This window comes from Onychostoma macrolepis, chromosome 09 (assembly GCF_012432095.1).
Source record: "Onychostoma macrolepis isolate SWU-2019 chromosome 09, ASM1243209v1, whole genome shotgun sequence".
Lineage (NCBI taxonomy): Eukaryota > Metazoa > Chordata > Actinopteri > Cypriniformes > Cyprinidae > Onychostoma > Onychostoma macrolepis.
Genome location: NC_081163.1, coordinates 2623147 through 2642505, shown reverse-complemented (window position 1 = coordinate 2642505; position 19359 = coordinate 2623147). Strand labels below are relative to the sequence as shown.

At 32.8% G+C, this 19359-nt stretch overlaps 2 long non-coding RNA genes across 7 annotated transcripts in view; both read right to left on the bottom strand.

The window, feature by feature from the left end:
- The window catches only part of LOC131546947 (uncharacterized), a 79944-nt gene that overhangs the window by 10954 nt on the left and 49631 nt on the right, over positions 1–19359 (bottom strand). For 4 of the 6 annotated variants that reach the window (XR_009272807.1, XR_009272809.1, XR_009272811.1 and 1 more), the window contains one exon: positions 8222–8414. The exons of the other annotated variants lie outside the window; for them this stretch is intronic. This is a non-coding gene — a long non-coding RNA (uncharacterized LOC131546947). The remainder of the gene's footprint in view (positions 1–8221; positions 8415–19359) is intronic. 6 annotated transcript variants of the gene reach the window in all.
- LOC131546948 (uncharacterized) lies at positions 10733–13171 on the bottom strand. The gene is made up of 4 exons (XR_009272813.1): positions 12835–13171; positions 12508–12606; positions 12183–12262; positions 10733–11934 (listed from the first exon to the last, which is right to left on the bottom strand). It is a non-coding gene; the product is annotated as an uncharacterized LOC131546948 (long non-coding RNA).

The window sequence follows — 19359 nt, the reverse complement described above, 5'->3', positions numbered from 1 at the left end:
TAAAAATAATTGTTTAAATAATATAAATAATACTAACAATAAATTGTTATATAAATGTAAAATGTTTATATGAATAAAAAATAAATAATACATAATCTATATATAATAATATATAACTCCTCTCACTTTTTATGCAGAGTTAATAGAGGCAATTTGAAATCTGAGACCTACTTCTGTGTCTCGCCTCGCAGCTCTTCAGCGTGTTTTGTCGCGTCACAGCTATTATCATGGTTAGAAAGTGGCGTCTATAACGATTCCTGCCCGCATCCTTTTCATTCTCATCTCGCGAGAGATGTAATCCGAACGCGTCTGACATTTTCAGATTACCACAGGCTCCTATTGAGCGCCGAGATGACAAATCTGCTTATTTACGAAGGCGACTCGCTTCCAGGTGAGCTAGCAGTCGAAACCCAAAACCTTCGCACCTTCTCCGGCTCGACGTAAGCTGGTTAGGAAAACTCGAGCGAGCGAGACAGACGGATGCCCCGAGACGCTTGAAACTTTATTTCCGCTTGTTGAAACTGATAGTGCATTAGGAAAATGCCAGCCTGAAGGGTCGCGGAGAGGAGACAAACTCCCACGGCCGGCGAGAATGAGAAAGTACGAAGAAAAGGAGAAGCTCCTGTCAGTCTGGAGAGATTATTCCCTTCCCTCCTCTTCCAAAACACGCTAAAGCCGCTTTACGAGGCCCCGGCCCTTCCCATCGGGCCCTGCGTCGCTCTCCGGATGAGATTGCAGCCCTGATTTTTCCCAAACAAGTTCATTAGGGGTTTTGTCGTGGCCTTGATGGGTTTCTGGTATCGACGCTCTTGCAGATTAAGTTTCTCTGCTGTATAAAGCTGTGATTGTTCCCTGAATGAGAGCTCAGGATGGGATCTGTTAGCAGCAAACGCACAGATTCTGGTCCAGTTCTAGCCTGAAAAATGACATTAAGACAATGTTAAAATTCAACAATAATAGATGACTGGGATGGTTGAGCGTATATTTTGAGAGGAATAAAGTGAATTTGGTCATTTAGATTTACTCCAAATTCACATGCTGATATATTTTCTGTGGAACAAAAACAGTTTGAAATAATATGAGAGCGAGTAAATGATGATAAATAATACACGATAAATAAAAAAATAGCATGATAAATTATTTTAAAAAATAAAACAAAAATATGAAAAATACAAACAATAATATAACAAATAAATATCAAAATAATATAAATAATACCGGTAGTACACAATAAATAAAAATATTAGTGCTGTCAAATGATTAATTGCGATTAATCGCATCCAAAATAAAAGTTTTTGTTTACATAATATATATGTGTGTGTATTGTGTATATTTATTATGTATATATCAATACACACACATACAGCATATATTTTGAAAATATTTACAAGTATTTACATGTATATATTTATATTCATATAATTTATATAATATATACATACAGTGGGTACGGAAAGTATTCAGACCCCCTTAAATTTTTCACTCTTTGTTATATTGCAGCCATTTGCTAAAATCATTTAAGTTCATTTTTGTTTCCTCATTAATGTACACACAGCACCCCATATTGACAGAAAAACACAGAATTGTTGACATTTTGCAGATTTATTAAAAAGAAAAACTGAAATATCACATGGTCCTAAGTATTCAGACCCTTTGCTGTGACACTCATATATTTAACTCAGGTGCTGTCCATTTCTTCTGATCATCCTTGAGATGGTTCTACACCTTCATTTGAGTCCAGCTGTGTTTGATTATACTGATTGGACTTGATTAGGAAAGCCACACACCTGTCTATATAAGACCTTACAGCTCACAGTGCATGTCAGAGCAAATGAGAATCATGAGGTCAAAGGAACTGCCTGAAGAGCTCAGAGACAGAATTGTGGCAAGGCACAGATCTGGCCAAGGTTACAAAAACATTTCTGCTGCACTTAAGGTTCCTAAGAGCACAGTGGCCTCCATAATCCTTAAATGGAAGGCGTTTGGGACGACCAGAACCCTTCCTAGAGCTGGCCGTCCAGCCAAACTGAGCTATCGGGAGAAGAGCCTTGGCGAGAGGTAAAGAAGAACCCAAAGATCACTGTGGCTGAGCTCCAGAGATGCAGTCGGGAGATGGGAGAAAGTTGTAGAAAGTCAACCATCACTGCAGCCCTCCACCAGTCGGGGCTTTATGGCAGAGTGGCCCGACGGAAGCCTCTCCTCAGTGCAAGACACATGAAAGCCTGCATGGAGTTTGCTAAAAACACCTGAATAAGATTCTCTGGTCTGATGAGACCAAGATAGAACTTTGGCCTTAATTCTAAGCGGTATGTGTGGAAAACCAGGCACTGCTCATCACCTGTCCAATACAGTCCCAACAGTGAAGCATGGTGGTGGCAGCATCATGCTGTGGGGTGTTTTTCAGCTGCAGGGACAGGACGACTGGTTGCAATCGAGGGAAAGATGAATGCGGCCAAGTACAGGGATATCCTGGACGAAAACCTTCTCCAGAGTGCTCAGGACCTCAGACTGGGCGAAGGTTTACCTTCCAACAAGACAATGACCCTAAGCACACAGCTAAAATAACGAAGGTGGCTTCACAACAACTCCGTGACTGTTCTTGAATGGCCCAGCCAGAGCCCTGACTTAAACCCAATTGAGCATCTCTGGAGAGACCTAAAATGGCTGTCCACCAACGTTTACCATCCAACCTGACAGAACTGGAGAGGATCTGCAAGGAGGAATGGCAGAGGATCCCCAAATCCAGGTGTGAAAAACTTGTTGCATCTTTCCCAAAAGACTCATGGCTGTATTCGATCAAAGGGTGCTTCTACTAAATACTGAGCAAAGGGTCTGAATACTTAGGACCATGTGATATTTCAGTTTTTCTTTTTAATAAATCTGCAAAAAGTCAACAATTCTGTGTTTTTCTGTCAATATGGGGTGCTGTGTGTACATTAATGAGGAAAAAATGAACTTAAATAATTTTAGCAAATGGCTGCAATATAACAAAGAGCGAAAAATTTAAGGGGTCTGAATACTTTCTGTACCCACTGTATATTTAATATATAAACGTAACATATTTTTCTTAAATATATACATGCATGTGTGTGTATTTATATATACATAATAAATATACATAGTACACACACATATATTATGTAAACAAACTTTTATTTTGAATGCGATTAATCGTGATAAAAAATAATTAATTATAAAATTAATTATAAAAATTATAAAATATATAAATTATACTGAATAATAAATATTTGAATAATTTAAATACAATGAAAAAATTATATAAACAATAATACACAATAAATACAAATATAAATTATACAGAATAATAAATAATTACAAAAATAAAACAAACAATTATATAAACAAAACAACAATAAATATAACAATAAATATCGAAATAATATAAATAACAATAATGATAAAAAACATATTACTATATTTATTAACAATGTAACAAAACTAAATATTATTAACACTATATCAAAATAAAAACAAATAATGTAACATCAAATAAATATCAGAATAATTTAAATAATAATGAAATAAATATAAAATATAATTATAAATAATAAAAACAACAACAGTAAAACAGAAAATAAAAATTATGAATTATATAAACAATCATATATTAGAATAATAAATTATAAAATAAATAATCCAATTAAATGCACAATGTTAAAATAGTAAATAATAACAAAGTAATACAAATTCTATATAATAAAATATAAATTATATACATTTTTACTAAATAAAAATACAAATATAAAAACAATAAACAAAAAACAACAACAAATAATGTAACAATAAATAAATAAATAATAATATGTATTACAAATAATAAATATTAATACAAATTATTTGAGACATACGTAAATAGTAAAAAACAACAATATAAAATAACTAACAAATAATAAAAAAGAATGTAACAATAATATAAAGAATCATTATGAACTTTTCCTTTAAGATGAAATGAACTTTTATGAATAGAACAGGTTTCCATTGGAAACTTTTTCTTTTCTCCTCATGCTGTGTGATATAATAACAATAATAATAATAAAAAAACCCTATTCACCCTGGCTTTCAAATGGAAAATAACTGGATATAAGGTGTTTGTTCCCAGGCTTTGTGATTTGCAGAAACGCTCAGATTCTGATATGTATTCCATACAGAAGTCCGTACGGAAATCCGCGACTCGCGTTATTCTCCACAATTCCTCCCAGATTTGATTATGATAAAGTTCTATTAGTGTGTAGCGGTAAATAGAGAATCCATTTCACGTTCTATTGAGAGTGGAGAATTGACAGCAAAAGTGAAAATGAAAACCCGAGCAAACATCAGGCGTCAAATTATTGAAGCACATAATCAGCCAATGGAAAACTTGGAAACTGCGGCTCACCTTAACAGGGATTCCTCTACTAATAAGTGTCAGGAAAGCAGCGAGTCTGAATCCTGCCTTAATGACTCTCAGCCCGACCAAATCTCATTGCTTTAAGCTCAGGATAATTACTCTGAGAAACTGGGAACAAAACGGGTTATCCTGAACATGCTTAATGTGGATTTATGCTTTTCATTTGCAGCTGTAAAGCCACATGATCTGACTGCAGTATGTTTAATGGTGTTAGTGTCACTATTATACACTATAAGCACAAATGTTGATGAAATCCTCTTGCACTCATGGGCATATACACATATTTTGGCTTATAAAAATGTTTAAAAAATGCAATTAATTATATATATATTTAAGGCTTATGTAAAGGCTTCCTGAATATTGTTCTGCATAAGCATGCAATTTCTTTATAACGTCACAAAATCAAGTGCAGATTTACTAGCAAATAAACATACAATAATATTAAGTGTATATATATATATATATATGTAAATATATATTAATTATTTATTATTTTATACTGTTTATATACATCTTTTATTATTTGTGTATTTACTTATATCTTAAAAGATTATATATATATATATATATATAAAATCATAAAAATACTACATAAACAACATAAAATAAATAATTAAATAAAAATTTAAAATAATAAATAGAAATGTATAAATTACATAAAATACATATTTAAAATAAATTATATAAACTATAATACATAATATTGATATCAATTATAGGAATATAATCAAATATCAAATAAACATACAATAAGTGTGTATATACACACACACACACAATTTTTATTGTTAGTATATTGTTTATATAAATTGTTATTATTTGTATATTTACTTATATAAAAAATATAAACTACATAAAAATTAAATAAAAATAATAAATTATATAAACAATACATATCCATATCAATTATAGAAAACATGTAAATAATAAAAATAAAATAAGCAATATAAAAACTGCAAATAGTAGTCCAATTAATTAATATATAATGTATTTAATAAATAAATGAGTTATATAAAAATGATATAAAATATCTAAAACAATTCAATACAAAATAATAAAAACACAAAATAAAAAATATAAAATGATAAATAACAGCAAATAATAAAACAATAAGTGATCCATCCTATGTTATATCAAAGCATCTGTCCTGAATCGCTCCCTCACCCCTCCACGAGTCGCACACGTCTGTTTGTCTCTTTCTAAACTAGTTTCCAGCTCACATACAGTAAAGCACACATTCGTGAGAGCTGTTTGGATTGTGATAAAGGATGTTGTTTATCCTTTTATAAGGCGTCTCTCGCCCGGACCTTGATCTACCTGTGCTGCCGGCGCTGAAGAGATCAAACTCTCTTTCACAGCTTCAGGAAAGCGACGCGGTCTGATCTGCGCTGATACCTCCATGCCTGTCAAACCACTGCGCTTACTCTTCCCTTCACTTAAAGCAGTCTGTATTTTTAGTTTATAGCACTTAAAGTGCTGCACGTGACACGTATGTAGTGTCAAAAACACATTCTGGGGTCTGACAGTCACGCAGAGATGATCATGAAAACACTGACGGGATTCACACAGAAACAGTGCATTAGTTTCTGTTGAGCACACAATGACTGATTGCTGCTAATGGCTGCGTGTCACCAAAACACGCCCACGGCACATTTCAACAAAATCAAACTACAAAATAAGACATTCGGAGTATTTTGACATATTCTACACAATTAAAGACATTTTCCACCAACATTCATGTTAATTTAATAGGTTATATCCAAACATTTTAATTTGACACATTGTAACACAGTAGGTTCTTACTAAAGATTATGCTGTATTTAAAGTAGGACTGCTGAAATAAAATGAACCTGTTGACTGGAAGATGACATTTTAAAGGTAAAATATTTATTTTATTACATTATTTTATTCCTATTTTGCTTTATTTTATAAAATGAGCTGCACTAAAAATGATTGTAGGTAATTGGTTGCAAACAATTTATTGTTTAACAATGTTGAAAGTTAGTCAGTTAAATTGGTTTATTTAAATGTAGCTAAAATACATTGATTGCAACCACTTACCTTAAAAAAAATTTGTAAATTTAATGAATCATTTTTTTCAGTGTGTATTTAAAGTACAATTACAGAAATAAAATGTTGACTTTCAGGGAGCTGTCAATTTTTTATTTAATTTTTTGTTTCTTATGATGTTATTTTATTTTATTTCAATACTGAAAATATTACACACTTCACCTTTAAAGCATTTCTGCTGTTCCTTTAATGCTAATCAGAGGCATAATGACGATTGATTTCTGTATGACTTGACACTAAAGTTTCTAGTCGCTGACCGCTCATCTTGTACTCATTGATTAAACTATTTCCAGCTGTGTGGAGAATTATTGATCACAACATTTCTGTGAGACGGTACACACTAACATGTTTACACAGTCACTGGAGAACACGATTATAACAGCTTGGGAAGATGACACGGAATCAGATCAGTATTTGCAATGGAAAATGTCACAGCACTAAAAACCCTATAAAAGATTACTTTAGAAAAGACTCAAGTTCTCAATCCATCAGTATTACATTGTGCTTTAATGTAAGACACACAAGCAGGGCTCTGGATGGCAAGAACAGACACATATTGATGTAGGGAATGAAGGGAAAGTGGTGGAAGTATTCTGATTAGTACGTATAAAAACTGAATACATGCACTGCAAAATTATTTTATTACTCAATATGTTTGTCTTGATTTCCAGTACAAAAATCTTAAAATTCTTAAATCAAGATTTATATAACATAATATGTTTTTTTTTGTGTTTTTTTTTATGCAGTGTAACATTCTATGAGTTAATGTAGCAATTTTTTTTTACTGTAAATTTAAGTTCAGTCCTGTAAAAGCTATTGCATTTTTACAGTAAAATTCTGGCAACCACAGCCGTTTTTGGTTTTGTTTTTTTTGCCGAAAATTTTGCAGATAAGTTTTTTTACAATGTTGAAAAAGAACTTTTACACCTGGTCAGATGAATTGCATACAAAAAAACATATTAAACAATATTTTAAAAATGTAAGAGTTTTGCCTTTGACACTTCTTTAAAAAAAAAAAAAAAAAATGTAACTTTAAAAATAAAATGTGCATTTTTTTTCTTCAGAAAACAGGACTTAATTTAGCTTCTTAAGTAAATGTATCTTGATTTTAAAATGTTTAGACATTTCAACTAGAAAACAAGACAGGAATACTCATTAAATAGCGTAAATAGAAATACTGCTTAAAAATATATTAACCAAAATAAAAAAAATTGATTTTGCATTTGACACTTTTAAAAATGAGATGTTACTTCAAAAATAAAATATTAAAGTAATTTAGCATTTCTAGTAAACGTTTCTTGATTAAATAATTTTTTGATATTTGTGCTGGAAAACAAGACAGAAATACATCAAGAGTAATAATATTTTTTGCAGTGAAACATTATATCATTTAAAGTAATACATAGATTCTTTACTGTAAATTTAATGTAAAAATTAAAGAAATGTAAATTTTAAAATTAAAGTTATTTAGTATCTTGATTTAGGAATGTTCAGATACTTCTACTTGAAAACAAGACAAAACTATTGCGTAAGATAAACATTTTGCAGTGTAAATCAGTTAAAGAAATGCATAATTTTTTTAATCGTAAATTTAACTACAGCCCTGTAAAACCCAAAATGATGGCATCATATTTTATGGTAAAAAAATGCAAAATGCAATGCAAATTACATGTGACTTTAACAAATAAAATGTGTGCGTATCCAAACTTTGCTCCTGTTTCTCTCCGTCCCGCGTCTGCCCACCTGATCTCTGCCCTCCTCTGGACGGGGCATGCAGAGGTGCCAATTAGATCCATTTGTGGCAGCATTTGTTGGCCGTCCGTGAGGAGCCATGCGGGTCGATGGCCGTCCGGTCAGTGGCCGAGGTGAAGGACGGCACCAAATGGAGCACAGCGGGGAGAGTTCTTCACCTACGCTGGTGTCAAACGCCCCCTTACTGCCAATAAAAGAAAGATGAGAGGCCAAAATCACCAACACTCCCTGATGAATAAATAATAAATTAGTGAGAGATCCAAAAACGTCCACCAGTGGATGCCAACCTAGTTTACAAACTACCACACAATAACAGACTCTGCTTCACGAGAGAGAATACAAATTGAAGATATTTCGATTTATTCTTCTCTTTTAATTAGCGACAGACCTTGAAGATGGAGATTGGAAAAGGAAATTAAAAATATGAATAGTTTTTATCGCTTCTTCTGCTGCAACTTTCTTCTTTCTTTGTATTCTATCAGGAATAGTTCACCCAAAAATAAAAATTTGCTAAACATTTACTCTGAAGCATTATTATGGATTATGGACTCATATTTTGACCATAAGTGATGTTTTGAAATTAAAAATGAAGTTATAAATGGATTTTTTTCTTATAAACAAACAGCTTTAGTCTTCTCCAGATGTTAACTGATGGACTGGAGTGGTGTGGACTATTGTGATGTTTTCATCAGCTGTTTGGACTCTCATTCTGACGGCACCCATTCACTGCAGAGCATCCATTGCTGAGCAAGTGATGAAATGATACATTTCTCCAAATCTGATGAAGAAACAAACTCATCTACATCTTGTTTTTTATTGCGGAAGTACAGCAGCTGGATACATGACAACAATGAACATCCACTCATATTGAAGTTCACTTTACTGTAATATTAAGATAAAACTAAGATGATTTACGTCTTTAGAAACTGTGTATTTAGTTCAATGCATTTGAGCCAAAATACTGCACAGTTCGACTGGACACGGAACAACAAAAGAAATGAAAAGTGTTTTATAATGTGTCTTCATAAAGTTAATAAATATTTATTTTGCTGTCCTAACTACTCAAAATTTTATGATTAGTTGCATTTTATTATTTGCATTGTTTTTCCCAGCAATTTTTGGGGTCACGACCGGGGGTTTCTTTACTGAACTCATTATTTTGAAGTTGTGCTTTGATTAATAAATTCACACTCATGAGTTCTTCATACAGAAGATCCGCAGTTTAGATCTCGTCCAATCAGAGATTCAGAAACATAAAGCAAAATGAGATTTTTATGCTAATTTATTCTTATACATCATTTATCAGGTTTTTTAAATTTTTTTTATCGTTGTTAAAATCTACTTTCCAGCCTATGAAATGGATTTTTTTTTTTTTTTTTTAAGAAATCGACGCCTTGGAAGCTCATTTTGCTTATGATCCATTTGGGAATCCTGCGGTTTAACTTTGTCTGCTTTCAAGATAAAAGTTTCTATGGGGATTATTGTAGCGGCGCTCGTGCTTAAAACATACATACATATATATTTTAAATTCATTTATGATGTATTCCCCCTTCGGCCCCTCTCGAGATAAGCAGCGCTGGGAAATATACATTGTTCAGTGCGATTCTTATGTGCATCTGTCAGAAAGCCCAGATACAATGATACCACTTCAAACAGGGCTTTGTGGAGGAACTAAAAAAATTCCCATCATTCGATTTCTTTTCTGTCCCTGACACAAATTTATCAGCTCAACTGTATCTCATTCGCCACAGCAAGAAATTGGTATGGAGAGGCAAAGAAAAAAACTATTTCCAGCAGTCAGCAGCTGTAAGCCGCAGCATAATATCAGCTCACTCTCTCTCTCTGGTGTATTAGCACACACATTGTTCCGCTCTGCTCTTATCATTGTTAGTCTCTCTCTCTTTCTGTATCTCTGCCTGTTTTAAATAGGCTCACTCCTGCTCCAGATGCTCTGGTCATCACTTATTAACACGGAGACGCACAGAGGCAGCGCTCTGTACTCGTCAGTCCTGTCTCAAATATTCAATCAGCTCATCTGATAGCAGACTGACAGTTGTCTGTATTAACTTTTGATGAAAAGTGATATATAATCACCTTTTTGCTCCTTATTCCACCTTCCATGTCCACCTGCTGTAAGATGTAGAGATCACCTATTATATATTTTAAGTAGTAATAAATAATCGTTACACTACCACAATTAAAAATATACTACGCAACATAAATATTTTGACAATATTTTAATGCATTATATTAAATAAGAATAAATAATAAATAAATAATCGTTATACCACCATGATTATAAATATAAAACACAACATAAATATTTTAACAAAATATAAATTTTTTAAAAACCTTACATTGTTTTGGGCTATCTCTAACCTCAAAAACAACAAAATAACTTTTAAATATTTTTAACTGCATTTCACTATTTAACAACTTAAAATGCAACGATAAATAGCTGAATAATTTATGCAAAAAAAAAAAAAAAAAGTTAAATGTTACTTTACCCATAAAAAACAATTGTGTAAACAATTGTTTCCTTGTTTCCATGCTGATAATTGAAAAAAGCCAAATATCGGCTGATATATCGGTAGACCACTACTACTTAATTTTTTTAAATATTGGCTTTATAGATAAATGAATAAATGCCCAATTATGATAGTGTATTCAATGAGAACATGTTCCCAGGAAAACAATCATTATCATAAATAACTATAAAACTGGAAATTTCTGTATATAACCAGTAACACTTGTTATTATGCTCTGGCGCGATGGAGTTGTACAGCTCCCGCTTTACATCCAATATTTTCTCACAGCCTATTAAGCCTTTGCTAAGCAAGTAATTGTTTCATGTTCATAAGCACCGTGGAGTCTAGTCATTATTCTTTCATAATAATTATTCCTGCTTTTGTACTCATCTCTCTTATTCAATGTGCAAACAAAAGCGATTCCATAGCATATGTCTGAGATTCATTTCTGAATGAACTTGATAACGATCTCTTAATTTTCAAGCATGTCGCAATTAATATTCTGCCAATCATCAAACACCGGACCCGCGTTCATTTTTAAAGCCACATTTACGTCCACTTATTGTTAAATGCAGTTGACAGAAGGAAGGACCGCTTGGCTCTCGTATCGAGAGCTCGTTGGAGAGCAGTGATTTACACAATTCATTAACGCTAGTGATATTATATTAAATGGTTACTTACTCTAAAATAGCCCCGGGGGAGTGAGGCTTGTTGGGTGGCGAATAGATTAAAGTTTACATTGAAAGGAGAGATTGAATTGAGAGTAATCAATAGCATAATGGGGCAGCGGGAGCGAGCGCTTGCCTGCGCTCAAATGAAATTACCATATTTTTAATCTTAATTTTCCACTCTGTTTATCTGACAGTGTGGATGTGCAATCCAAAGAGATAATGAGAGAGTGGGATATTGACACGCCGCCTCTCCAGAGTGCTTGTTTCAGTGATTAAATGCTGTGATCTGTGATTACTTTGTGTCGGGTGTCAGGGCAGGCGGCCAGGGGCTCGGGGAGCGTCGCGGTGAGCAGACGGCCCGCGGCAGATGTAGCAGCGCGGGCCGCGCAAGGAGCGAATGCACTTACCAGCGTTTTAGAGCTGACATACTGCACAATAGGGAATACTGAAGCAATCTACATCCCAGTCAGCATGTATCCTACCTCTCCGCTTCCTCTCCAACGCACTAAAGTTTGCACAAAATAGTATTTTTTACACAAACACATTCCCCTTCTCCAAGTTCCTCAGGACACTTATCTGATCCAAAGGCCAATAGAAATATATACTTTAAAAACAATTCAAAACATAATTTGCATTTAAATTATTTAAATAAATGCATTATACCGTTTAACACCTTATACTGTAGCTATTTATGCTGAATAGCTAAAAAGCTGAATAATATATACAAAAAATACTTTAAATATGTTACTTTACCTGTAAACTTGTTTTCTGTTGATGTTGTTTATTATGTTCTTCACAGACTCAACAAGTGGCGGAATTTCTCAAAAAAGTACCTTTAAAAATATCGGTAACTGATGATCAGTTAAAACAATTAAACAATACAGTACAACACAATACAATAACAATTAAACAATACACTACAACAATGAAAAACTATTTGGAACATGAATGTATTAACAATAAAATATATTCTTTGAATGCATCATACTGTCTAACAGCTTAAAATGCCTGATGAATAGCTATAAAAAGCTGAGTAATTTATGTAAAAAATAAATAAATACTTGACATATTACATTACCTGTAAACAGCTGTTTTCTGTTGTAACCTACAACAGTGTGATGTTGTTTGTGCTGTTCTTCAGAGACCCACCAAGTAGCGTCATTTTAAAAAAAAGTGTCTATAAAAACATCGGTAGCTGAATATCGGTTAAAGCAATAAAAACAACACAACACAACACAATAACTATTAACCAATATAATAAAACAATTAAAATCATAATTTTCAACAAATATTTTAATAAATTATATTCTTTAAATTCATTATGCTGTTAAACAGCTTAAAATGCTGAATAGCTATGAAAAAATGAGTAACTTAAGCAAAAATTTGTTTAAATATGTTACTTTACCCATAAACATTTGTTGGATTCTGTTGTTTTTGCTGTTCTTTAGAGACTCAAGTGGTGGCATTTCTCAACAAAAGTGCCTATAAAAATATCAATAACTGATTATTGGTTAAAACACTTAAAGGTGCAGTGTGTAATATTTAGGAGGATCTATTGACAGAAATGCAATATAATATACATAACAGAGGTGTATAAAGACCTTACATAATGAACCGTCATGTTTTTATTAACTTAGAATGAGCAATTTATATCTACATACACCGCGGGTCTCTTACATGGAAGTCGCCACCATGTTTGTACAGTAGCCCTTAAAGGACAAGCAGAGCGCGTTTTGTCACTGTTGTTCTTGCGAATAAAACACTGACACAATGAACAAGTAACAATAATATTCGATTTATTGAATAACTAAGTAAATATAATTCCTTTGTAAATATAATTCCTTAATTTACCTTTGTAATAAATTAATAAACCTCATTGCCTGCTACTCTGTCTCAGACTATGACATCTTAGCCCTGTATCGGCCACGGTAGCTTCTCTAAAGGGAGGGGTGAGCGAGGGACTGAGCCGTTGGTTGCAATTCGCAACCTCAACTGCTAGATGGCGCTAAAATCTACACACTGCACCTTTAATGCAATACAACACGACATTTGCAATATAAATATTTTAACAATTAAATATATTCTTTAAATGCATGATACTGTTTAACAGCTTAAAATACGTAAATGAATAGCTATAAAAAAGCTGAGAAATTCATGCAAAAAGTCTAAGTAAGTTTTAATTTTACTTTACCAGTAAATAAGTTGTTTTCTGTTGTAACGTACAGCAGTGTGAGACTCACCATATGGTGGCATTTTTCAGAAAATGTAAAATATCGGTAACCAATTATCGGTTCTTTTTTGATCTTGTGTTTTACATATTTTTGTCTTAAAATAAAATCAAATGTCTGAAATGATAAGTGCCAAAAATATGCTGTTATAGTACATAAGTACAGCTCTACCGATAAATGAATTATTAAAAACCTAGAGTATAACAAAAACCTATAGTTGTAACATTCAGCAGTGTGATGTTGTTTGTTCTGTTCTTTAGAGGCTCACTATAAAAATATCGGTAACTGATTATCTTTTTTGTCAAAAAATGAAATTAAATGTCTAGTAATAGTAATCGCCATTTCTTAATTATTGGCTCTACCAATAAATTAATAAATAAAAGCCTTAAGAAAGCACCAGAAATGACAAATGCATTCAATACGTTCACAGGAAAACATAAAATCATTATAATACATAACACTTACCTGCATTTTAAAGACGAAATTCTGCACAATAGGGATACTGAAGCAATCTACATCCCAGTCAGCATGTATCCTACCTCTCCACTTCAACAAAAGTTTGCACAAAGAGTATTATTATACAAGTACTTTCCCCTTCTCCACGTTCCTCATATTAGGGAAGCTTATCTGATGCGAAAGCCAATAGCAATGCTGATGCACAAGAACGAGAAACCTGCCGGATTCACAATGAAGTTAATCGGGAGAAAATATAAAAATATACAAGTCAGCACAATGAATAAACATGACGAATAAATTCCTGGAGAGGTCGGCTGCATGTTAAGAGACATATGATAGAGGCTTAATCAAGCGTAATATTCATGATAAACTGAAATTTGTTTTGTGCCTCACAATGAGCAGGATTTGAAATGCAATCATACAAGTCGGTTTGGATTTACGGAGCGGCCCATTCACTTTGGCATTGTGTGAGATTTGTGTGTGTATGCGGCGAGACAATTAGTTTTCGGGCCATTTTTTGTGCATTAACTTCTCTCAAATAAATCGCTTGATGGTGCAAATTTTGGTGAACAAGTACAGATGTTTTGTTCGTCTGACAGCAGTCGCGTGAGCAAATCCCATGAGATTGACTGACGCCTGGCACTTTCCCTCATCCATAAAATGAGAGGTAACAGCGTATCTGACTTCTCCTGAAGCCTTTTACAGGCCCATTCTCCAAACCATTTGTCAAGTCAAATAAATAACACAAGTTTAAAACCTCCCAGCACAGTCTGCCAGTTACTCGTCCAATTTGTCATGTTTTTGTGCTTCAATCATCGGCAAAAGTCTAAAAACGTCTTGTTTTGTTACACAACAAAGTTTTCTGATTAGTTCCTCATTGGTATAAAATAAATAACATGTGCATCTTCTGGGTTCAGTACAGGTTAAACTCTATCGACAGAGTTTGCGGCATAATGTCAATGACCACAGAAAATCATTTAGATTCGCCCTTCAGTTGTTTTTTCTTTTAAAAAGCAACAACGTCAGTCACAGTAGAGCACATCCAATGGAAGCATATGGGGAAATGAACAAAATGTTCCTCACATCAGTCAGTATTGAAGTTGGATTTGAATGGAAAGTCACACAAACTCACTCAGAGGAAAATCTGAATATAAGTTGCTCTTTCACAGCTCAGGAGACTTAATGGAGTTCTCATAGAGTCTTTAAAGTAACTCTCAGATGTTTCTCCTGAATTTCATTAGAACAGAAATTACAACACACACCATTTAGACATGCACTTAATAAATTAAATTGATTTATAAAATTATTTTTATATAATAAATAAATGAATGAATGAATGAATGAATTAATTAATTAATAAAAAAATAAATAACTAAAACAAAATTAGACAAGTCCAAATTTTTTTTCTATGGTAATCGTCATAATTCCACAAATGTTGACAGAGCTGGATACATTTTAAATAAATAAAAAATAATTAAAAACATGAATATAACTATTCAAAAAATAAATAAATATATAACAAATATATAAATAAATGGATAGATAATAAATAAATTAAATAAATGAATTATTTTCTGTGTTGATAGAGCTGGATTTAATTAAAATAAATAAATAAATAAAGGGAGACAAGTTTGAATTATTTACTGTGGTATTCGGCATAACGCCACACATGTTGACAAAGCTGGATACATTTTAAATGAACAACAAATAAATAAAAAAAATTAAAAAATATTCAACATTCAAAAAAGCTAATAAATACATAAATAAATAAAGAGATAATAAATAGATACATAAATAAATAAAAGAAAAAAAAAATAAATAAATCATTTTCTGTGGTCATAACACAAATATTGTTGATAGAGTTGGATTTATTTTAAATAAATAAATAAATAGAGACAAGTCTAAATTATTTCCTGTGGTAAACAACACGAAACAAATGTTGTTTATCCTAAATAAATAAATACATACATACATAAATAAATAAATAAATAAATAAATAAATAAATACTGTGAGACCTGTCTAAATTACGTTCTATACTAAATTAATTTCTGTGTTTTTCCACATTATGCCACAAATATGTTGCTAGAGCTGGAAGTTTTATTTAATTAAATTTTTTGAATCAAATTCAACAAATGATCATCAATACACCCCTATTTGTTACTGAACAACTAATCTTCACCATCAAAGTGTTTACCACAGTACATTTTCTCAGTCTTTGAAACCGTCATCATCAGTATGCGCTCAGTTCGGCACACCGAGGATAACGAATCCGCCGGAGGAAGAGCCGGAGCGGCAAGAGCGTCGGCCAAACTTTCCGCTCTGAGCTGCTGGCCGTAAGCTGGAGGGAAAATAGGAAAGCGGTGGCATGTTTTCAGTCTAAATCCTCTGCATGCTCGATCACCTCGGCCTAAATGGCCTTTGATTCGCCAGCCGCGAGCGCAAAGCTGCAAATGAAAGGACGGGACAATGGGCCGAGGCTCAACTCATCAGTAAATAAGGTTACCTCGGTCTTACAGCAGAGGTGAAGGCTGCTCGTCAGTGATGTCATTGCATTGTATGCGAGCGACGGGCCTTAACGAGAGCGCCTCGTTACCGATCTCAACCTCATTGCAGAGAAAAGTGAATCTGCCAGAGTCTCTCTTGCTCTCCGCAGAATTGACTTCAAAGTTTCGCCCCGGGCCGCAAGCAATGGCAAAAAATTTAAATCTCGATTTTTCCAGAACGTTTGACCGATTCTCGATTTTGTTTTAACGATTATTAACTTATCAGCTTGAAAATATAACTTCTAAATAGTGCTGTCAAATGATTAATCGCGATTAATCGCATCCAAAATAAAAGTTTTTGTTTACATAATATATGTGTGTGTGTGCTGTGTATATTTATTATGTATATATGAATACACACACACATGCATGTATATATTTAAGAAAAATATGTTGTGTTTATATATTAAATATATTTATATATAATATAAATTATATGAATATAAATACAGACATGTAAATACTTTCAAAATATACACTGTATGTGTGTATATTTATATAATATACACAGCACACATACATATATTATGTAAACAAAATCTTTTATTTTGGATGCGATTAATCGCGATTAATTTTTGACAGCACTACTTCTAATATAATACTTCTTATATATAAGGCACTCAATAATCTTGCTCCTTCGTACTTATCTGACCTTCTTCATATCTACGCTCCTACTCGTACTCTTAAGATCATCTTCTGTACTCACTCTTGTTCTTCCTCGAATTCGCACAAATTCTATGGGCTCTCGAGCCTTTAGTCATACAGCTCCTTATTTATGGAATTTGTTACCACAGGATGTGTGAAATAGTGAAAGTCTTATTGTTTTTAAATCTCTCCTTAAGACCCATCTTTTTAGGCAGGCTTTTATGTGATTGTTTGTATTGGGTCTGTTAGACTGTAATAGTGATTATTGTTGTTTACTCGTGATTGTTTGGCTGTAAGGTGTCCCTGAGTGTCATTTAAGGTGCCTATAAATAAAATGAAATAATAATAATAATAACTAAAACATGATTCAAGTAACTTTTTCTTTATTAACCCTCTAGTTAAAGAAAATTATATTCCAAGTGCACCACACATGAAGTTGTCAAAATGATGTAAATGTTAAACAAATCACTTGCTCTTTGCAGAAAAGATGCATAAACTACAACTACATCTTGTACAAGCTTGTCTTATACAGTACATATTATATGTTCAGAAACAAAATGAGGAAAATGCTTTACAAAATCTCAAAAGGTCAAGGTAATTCAAATTCAAAATGACTGAAGGTATAACACCAGTAGATTAACAATTCTGATGCAAACATGAAATATCAGGCATACAGTAGTAGTTACATGTTTTTTATTCGATTGCGCTGCTTTTCCATAGTTTTTTCTATGTAAACATGGACGTGTTTGACGTCTCTTGCATTGCATTCTAAAAACGTGATGCTCAAGTTAAAAGTTCACTCCCATCGTCTTGCATGTTTTTCCTATTCCATTGTCCATTTTTTTCAACACAAAAGCGCATTCTGTGTGACAGAAGTGCGGTTAATCACGTGTGGTTGGATCATGGACTTTTTTCACATTTCCGGGTTTCTCAGCAGCGGAAGTCATCATAGTTGGGTTAACTTGAAGAGCAGTGAATGGGAGAGTACCTCAAATATACATTTTTTGCATTCCCATTTGCTCAAATAGCAAAAGAGAAACTCCATGATAGTGTTTTCACGACTTTCAAAAACAGGAAAAAAATTGAGAGAGACTGGTAAAGGCAGTCAGAAGAGAGAACGATGTCAAATTTACCATCGCTCCCATAGATGCTGCATTAGAAACACCCTCGCGTTAGCCTTAACTAGTTTTTTGGAAATTTGATGCAAAGGTGATATAATACAAAATATACTGTTATAAATATACATACATTTGTATATACATCATCTGAAAGCTGAATAAATAAGCTTTCCATTGATGTTTGGTTTGTTAGGATCTGACAATATTTGGCCGAGATACAAATATTTGAAAATCTGGAATCTGAGGGTGCAAAAAAAAATCAAAATATTGAGAAAATCACCTTTAAAGTTGTCCAAATGAAGTTCTTAGCAATGCATATTACTAATCAAAAATGATATATTTTATATATTATATATATTTTTTGATATATTTTAATCTTAATGATTATTAATGAATATTATATCTTAATGATTTTTGGCATAAAAGAAAAATGGATAATTTTGACCCATACAATGTATTGTTGGCTATTGCTACAAATATACCCCAGCGACTTAAGACTGGTTTTGTGGTCCAGGGTCACATTAAAAAAAATAATAAAAAAATAAAATTTACGATGCTGATGACCGTTGAAACGCGTCATCACAGTCTTGTAAAAAAGGGTCCATTCTTTTCTCTTTACTGTTATTATTGGTATATTGTCAAAGTGTCTAATTCTAACTCTTTGTTCAATCTGTTAGCATCAGGCAGACGGTACAGAGCCATTAAAACAAGGACAAATAGACTCAAACAATAGCTGTGTATTTAGATTTTGCACTTTTGTTTTTACGGGATTTGTGCAATTTTTGAATGCAAGCAGGTGTGTGCACTTTTATTGGGAACTAATTTTCGTTTGGACTATTGGACAAATGATAATAAAGGTATTTGCATTCGTATTTTAACTTTTGGTAATATTTTTATTCAAAATCGTGATTCCTCGATTTTAAAAACATGAAATTGTAT